Here is a 7,708-nt window from a genome sequence, read left to right on the forward strand (position 1 = left end):
TGGCAGGTTTTGGCTTCTCTGAAGTTAAATCAGTTCAGCTGCACGCTGGATGCTGTGAGCAGTTTATGCACAAGGCCTTGAGGTCTCCAGCTGTGGATGTGTCATCTGAAGTTTCAGCTTCCCAACAATGTCACTGCAAGGAGCAGAACTCCTGACTCCTTCCTCTGCTCCTCTTGTGTTCTATGCCATGCATTTACTGCACCCAGTTGCTTTCCAGTTTCCTTCTAGGAAAGGAAAACAGGTTTGCAGGTGGTTGTGGCTCCTCAGGATACGGCTCATGGAACCGGTTTCTTGTGAAAGGGTGTTAAAATACAAAAAAACCTGTAAGGTATATGAAATAGAAAAGGGAATTATTAATTAAAACAGGTTCCCATGGAGTGCAATTTGCAGGAGCCTCATTTTGTCTAAGTGAGGAGAGTTGAGCTGTGGTCACAGGCCCAATGCTACAGCAAAGCCTCAGCAGGGAGGGCAGCAGGTTACACCAAGAATACTGCAGGTTATGCTGAGGTTTTTTCTCCTAGTCTTCATCCTGTTGAAACACATCTTGTGTGCAGGCTCCTGACTGTGGCAGGGGGTTAAGGCAACTCAGCATGGAATAGTGCAATTAGAACCATTTCTGCTGCTGGGAACCCTTCTTTTCCCAAGGCTGGGGCACTGTCAGAAGCACAGGCAAGGAGCAGATGCATTGCTTACATCCCTCTTTATTACTGAGAATGTCCCCTAACCTGAAGCCACCAAACAGCACATTTTCAGGCCAGGTGTCCACCTAAGGCTGGTTTCTTTCTAGGAAAGGGTTTTCAGAAGAGGATCAGCCATTTCTGGGAATGAGGTCAGGAAATACACTGATCCTGGGTGCTGTGCTCTCTGCTTGTGTTAACATGTTCAGCTTTTACCTTGTTTTCCAAAAAGGCCTCAGGTCCAGGAGCAGATCTTGGTGTATGGAAGTGTCTTTTCATAGAATCCTAGAAAATGCTGGGTAGGAAGGGACCCATCAGCATCATGGAGTCCAGCTCCTGGGGTTTTTTTGCCTGGGACCAGCCTTCCCTGCTGCAGGATGTGATAGGCCACATGGCAGGAGAGGCTCAGGAGAAGGGATTCCTCTGCAGAGGTGGTTTTTAGTGTGCACAAGGCAGGTTTAAGCCAGTAGTAATTTAGATCAGTTGTTGCTGTGACCCACAGAGCTTTTGTTCCAGCCCTATATATTGTTTTTACTGAGAAAGGAAAAGCAGTCTCTCAAAAGTCCCTTTAACTTGCTAAGCATTCTGAAAACATTTAAAGCCAATTGCAGATGTTGCCATCTCATTGCCAGAGGGTCGCTGTGATTGTTCTGCTGCATTTGCTCCCATGATGAGTTGTTGGTAGACACCCCTGGTTGCTTTGTCAGAAGTGTCCTGAGCAGAGCAGAGAAGCTGCTAGCTAGGCCTGTATGCTTGGTTTCTTTCACAGATTCTGGAGGGCTTAACTTTGGGGGCAGAAAACTCAAAATCAGACCTCCCCAGAATGCTTTTGTGCCCTTAGAGCCAACAGCCCTGGCCCTGAGGCACTGAACCACCTGTAGCAGAGCTGGCTGCTGGCTGCAGGTCATATGTGAGGGTGAGATGCTGCATGGTGGAGTTGGGCCAGGAATGCTGGGCTCTGCCTGGGGGTGAGTCCACTGGGAGGTGTTTGAGCTCCAAGCTCCTGCTTCTCCCAGTCAGGCTGGGAACTGGAACTCAGCCTTTCTGCTCTCTGGAAGGTGTTGGCCTGGAAGCTGCCAGCTGAGCAGTATCTGAAGCCAAGCAGCACCAGTAAGAGCCTGAGCTCTTCACACACCACTGGCTTTTCATGAGGTGCCAGCCCCGAGGTTTGCACAAGGCCCCACACGCTGACAGAAACTCCAGGTTTGCTGTGCCTGGGGCCAACCTGCAACAACTGTAGGGTGGAACCTGGGGACCAGGAGGCTTCAGCCCAGAGAATCCTGCTTGGCTTTCTTCAGATACACAACCTGCAAGGAGCCATTGGAGGAAAAGCAGCAATGGGCAAAGAACAGAGCAAGAAATTGATTAAGTCAGCTTCCAGCGGCGTGACTAAATCACAATACCCAAGGAAACCTCAGGTTGTCTACCCTTGTATTTGTCAAGGGGCTCCATTTGCCACCTTTGGTGAAGTATTGTGGATCTGCAGTTTGCTGAAATAACTCCTGCTTCTTTAAACACTGCTGTAGGGATGCTGACTGTGGAAAGCTTTGTCATGTGGCACCAGCTTCTCTTTCACATTTCCAGCTGCTAAATTGTGCTGAGACGGCAACAGGAATAAAACCAGCTCCCACTGCATTCAGTCCTTTCCGTAGGGGAATTTGTCCAAGTTGCTGGCCCAGCTGCAGGGATGGATATGCTGTGGCAGCAAGTGGGAAAGAGAGGAGTAGGTGTGGGGAAGGCAATAGATGCTGCTGGTTGGGAAATGTTGGTGTTACTGAGTGAGGGGAGAGAGCAGTGAAGCTCTTGGCTGTCCGTTTGCAGTCCCCTGCAAGAATTAATGGCAGATGTTACCCTAAGGCAGAGTTTTACTAAGCTCCCAGGGTACAAAGCATTAGTGAGGGGAGCAGAGCCCTGTTAGAAGGGGTTTATCACACAGTTTTGGAGAAGAGCTGGAAAGGAGCTGCAAAGATCATCTTGGCAGATGCAGCTGGTGGATTCAGGTCTCACCTGTGAAGGGAAATGGGTCATTTCAGCATGCAGGGTGAGCTGCTCTGAAATAACACCTGGTACAAATGCTCTGTGACATTACAGATGGCATGAAGTGAATAATCCATTGGTCCTGGCCACTTCCCACTCGTGTGAGAGTACAGGGAATCACTCCCATGAAGGGAGCAGGCACTCAGCACCACCTCTGCATGAATTCATGGGCATGGACTCAGCTCACAGCTCTGTCCCACCCAGGGTGTTCTCATACAGCAGGATCAGAAACACAGAGAATTTCACTCATCTGTAAAACAGGATTGGAGTGTTTTATCTGTTCTCCAAGTAAATGTATCTGATTCTCCAGGTCTCCTGCAGCATCACAAGGTGGATGTTCTGAGCAGGAGCCTGAGCTGCAGCTGAGACATCTCGAAGAAAAGCCAATTGACAAGATTTTCCACAGAGCAACAAGTGAGCCAGCTCTAGAGCTCTTCCAGCAAGAGCCATCACCAAAAAAGCTTTAAATTCCTGTTCTGTTGTCTTCCCAGAAAGGCTCACAGGCATGGCACTGCTCTCACACCGCAGAGTCCAGCCAGGCTGCTTATGGTGGGGGGTGAGTGCACATGAGGCAGCCAAAAATGAGCTTTTGTGGCTGCAAAACCGTTCCAGCCAGGAGGTCTGGCAGCAAGTTCCTGCCTGCCCAGGTGAGGGGAGCAGCCCCTGCGAGCAGCTCACTGGTTTTCATCCAAAACGCTGGTTCAGAGTTAATGAAACTCCCACTGCCAGATCTCTTACCTGTGAGGATGTGTGGCTTTGGGAGAGCTGTCCCTGTGTGCAGTGTTGAGTTGGTGATCTTCAGCTGCTCATTGCTTAGTGGAGGGGTCGCTTCATGTGCCTGCTTTGGATAAAATTACTATAATGCCAGAAGTGGTGCAGAAAAAGGATCACAACTTCCAGCCCCTGGTCCTCCAGCAATGACAGCACCCACCTCATTTGCACTTGGGATCTATTTCAAATATGGGTGTTTCTAGAAAAGCTGCAGCCTGTGGAGGCTGCTCAGTCCATAACATTTTCCTGCTCCAAATTCCTGTTGGCTCCAGTGGTGTTTCTATTCTACACTTGCTCCAGAATGAAACCAGCTTTGGTGTATTTAAGTGGTTTTTTATTCACTTGCTAGACCTGATGTAAAAAATGGGTTGTTTGATTTGAAAATGCATAGAGGAATGGGATACCCCTTGGAAAGGGAGAAATGTTTGAAAAGATAAGGAAGTGTGAGGGGGGCGGCTAGGGAGATCAGCTGGGAGATGGTGTAGAGTGACACTGGGAAAAGTATGGAGAACTAATTATTAGGAAGCTGATAAGGAATAAAGAAATCAAAAGTGATATCTTGAAAGCCATGAAGAGGCAGAGAATATGCATTTTGGGGTTGAAAGCAGAAAATGAGTGATTTTTGCATAGAATTAAAGGAGCTGCAGGGATGACAGTAAGACTCTGCAGCTGAAAAAAAGTAAAGATGAATTGGAAGAGAGTTGTGAGTTGTTCTGGTGAACATTAGAGATGTCTTCAGTGAAGTAAATCAGCAACAAAGTGGAAAATTGCCATTTTAAGGACTAAAAATCCCTATTTCTACAAGACATGTAAAGGGGAAAAAAATCCCTTAATACGTAAAGTAGAAGTGAGAACTAAAAAAGCAGCTCAGGCATAAAGACAAGAATTATGTGTGTGTCTGCAGGAAGGGCAACACCACCACGTAACAGCTCCTTGTGTAATGCTTGTTTCACTGAGGGCAGAAAGCCTCTGGAAGTTTATGTGTGGCTCAACAAGTGAGAGACCCACATGAATGAAATGTTTGGTTCAGTGAGGGTTCTGGGATTGCTGTGCTTGGCATCACTCCCTGTGCAGATTCACAGGGTCAAGCTGAAGAGAGCAGCAACCATCCCCTCATGGCTGGGCACAGAACCAAAACAGCCCCCTTGGATAGAAATTCATGTATAATGAGATCTGAAGGTAAAGATCTTCTCAGGGAATACTGGATTATGTGTATATATGATATTGGATTGGTTTTTCAAAGCACAAGAAGCTGAAGAAGCAGCAGCAGAACATGGAGTTGTAGGGATGAAAGAGCAGAGTGACAGGGAAGAGCTTCTCAGTCTGGTGGTGACGAGATATGGGCTGGGCTGGAAAAAAGGCTGAAATTCCCCCTGAGCCAGGTGGACTGCAGGTCAGAAGGGCATAAAAGGCTTTCTAATATAAAGAAAAGGCTTTCTAATATAAATGTAAAAGCTGAGGTAAAAGTGGAAAAGTGGAAAATTTATAAAAGCTTGGGGTCACAACACCAGAGGCAAGGCCTGAATGTATTCAGAGCTGAAGTTTGGAGCTGCAGGTCAATGTAGAAAGAGCATTTGGCAACAGAGGCGCAGCAGAATGGAGAATGTATCCACAGAAGATTATTTCAGCAGGTGCACAGTTTGACAGAGGTAATAAAAAAAGCTAATAATGTGGCAGATAGCTGTTAAGCCTCACAGAAGAGTGCTTATTAAATTCAAAAGTGTTCACTTTAAATAAAAAATGTGGCAAAGTGGGGAAAATGTGAGTTGGTGTAGGGTAAGAAAGTCAACAAAATAACCCCTGGAATGGAGTTTCCATGGGCAGATTTAAAACCTAATTCAAAGCTGTATCTAAACCAGAAACACAACAGGTTCTTGTGTTTGCAGGAGAAGAACAACAGTGTGGCATTGCTCTGGGCACTGGGTGGAAACAGTAAAACCCTGGACTGCAAATTGTGCAGTGACTCCTTGGGAACAAAAGCCACGTGTCTGGATGATCTGCAAGCAGCACAGCCAAAGCCCAAAGCTGTGGGGAGGCTCAGGAGAGCTCGAAGAGACAGCAAGGTGGAATCAAACGGAATTATTTTCAGGGGAAAAAACAGTTGGAATCTTACTAGTCCATGGCACCTGCCAGCAGGAAAGGTATTGAGAAGGTTTAGTGCTTATTAACAGTGCTCAGTACTTACTAAAAGTGTTTAATACTTATTAGAAGTATTTCTGACTGTGATAGTGCTTGACACCATCGCAAATAACTCTGGCAGCAGCTCCCTGCTTCAGTCTGATTCCCTGGCCATGGATTTCCCTGTGCCTTCCTCCTGTGTTGGCTCTAAGCTTCCCACAGCTTCATTCCTGTGGGAACAGGAAGAGGGACACAAATGACACAAATCTGCCCAAAAAGTGGAGCAGAGTAGACAGAGCAGTGGCTGTAAGGAATGTGAAGGGTCTGCTCTTCCCCTCTGGGATGGATTTTGAGGTAATATCCAGAGAAGGAGACAACAGCAGCTTTTCTCCTCTGCTTGCAGCTCTGTGGCTCAGCCAACACAGGTGCTGGGGCACATCCTTGCAGTGGGCAAAGGGAGAGCTGCTGGTCTGATTTCATCTTTTCCTTCTTGCTGTATTAAAACTCAGTAGTAAAGGAGCACATTCCCCCTCCTTCCCCTCTGCTCTACCTTCCCCTCCTGCCAGAGAGGCACCGCAGGGGGAAAAAGCCAAAGAACACATTTTTCTGCAGTTGCACAGGGCTTGTTCACACTCACAGGCAAGACAGGAATGTTCAGCAAAGTGGAGCCATCTGTCTGCAGCACTCCCAGGGCTGCTCAGCTCCACATCGCTGGGATCCTCTGGAGTGGAGGAGACTGAACAGGGCCAGGCTTTGCTCACAAGCCTTTAGAAGGTGACATTTTCAGGTGTAGCAAACTTAGAGTAGTCACCTACAGAGGAAAGAGTTGGGAAAAGCTTGGACAAGAAACAGGCATTACTGCAGAAATGTGACACCTCTGCAGTGCTTTGAATGGTGTAAATGCTTCGTAATGTGCTCACAGAGGGGTTTCCCATCACAGCAGGGATAAAAGTGCCCAAATAAATGGATAAGTGCCCATATGGTCTTCAGATTGTAAAAACACAGATGGGGAGAGAGGCTGGCAGGCGATGGGTAAAGATCAGTACAGAAAACAAAAAGGAGAAAACTGCTTGGACAATAGACAGCAGATGAAATTGCTGTGGTGTACCAGGAGTCACCATCCCTGGAGCTGTTCAAAATGTGTGGATGTGGCACTTGAAAATGTGGTTTAGTGGTGGCCTTGGCAGTGCCATGGGAAAGGCTGGACTCAATGATCTTAACGTTTTTTCCAATTTTGGTGATTCTGTGATTCTAAGCATGCTTATGGCAGAAAATAAGGATAGGTAGGGAATTGAGGAATTCTACCTTTAACTCAAGGTTAGGTAAAGCAGTGGGTTTTGAAGGAAGGGGGAAAAAAAAGAACATCCATGGATCTAGCTAAATAAAGTAGACTTGGAGCAAAGTGTAGCAAGAGGTACGCAAGAGAAGCTTGGTTTTTACCTCTCCGTGTATCTGCACAGCTGAGATTGCCTGGCAATGAAGATACAAGTGTGGGTCACACCTCAGCTCTGCCTCGTCGTGATAGTCCTCACCCTGAGCAGCAGAGGCACAGGTAAAAACCGCCTGAAACAGCAAAGCATCATCAGGAAAGGGATCCTTCCCACATGCGAGAACTTGTGAGCGTGTTGGGACAGAAAATTCCCAGCTTGCAGCCAGACCTCAGCGCTGGGACTGGTGTAATTGCGGCAGGCAATAATTACACAGCTAATGAGGGATGAGGCAAAGGGAAGGCGGCACCGGGGATACCGCAGAGGGTGAGAAGAGCACGCAGCAAGAGGCTGGAGGTGAGATACAGGTTGGAGTGCTCCGGAACGGGAATTCACGGGTACACACAGAATAGTTGGGGTTGGAAGGGGCCTCTGGAGAAGATCCACTTCAAACCCATGCCTAGGCAGGGTCACCTGGAGCAGGTGACACAGGAACACGTCCACACGGTTTTGGTAGGGCTGAAGAGAAGGCGGGGTGGTCGCAGCCTGGGGGGACTGTGCTGAGGATCCAGCGGGGCTGAGATGAGGGCTCGGCGGGGCTGAGCGGAGGGTCCGGGGCCGCCTCTGTCCCCTCAGCGACCCCGCCCGGCGGGAATCGCCTCAGCGCCTCAGTGGCGG

Source organism: Camarhynchus parvulus, chromosome 21 (assembly GCF_901933205.1).
Source record: "Camarhynchus parvulus chromosome 21, STF_HiC, whole genome shotgun sequence".
Taxonomy (NCBI): Eukaryota; Metazoa; Chordata; class Aves; order Passeriformes; family Thraupidae; genus Camarhynchus; species Camarhynchus parvulus.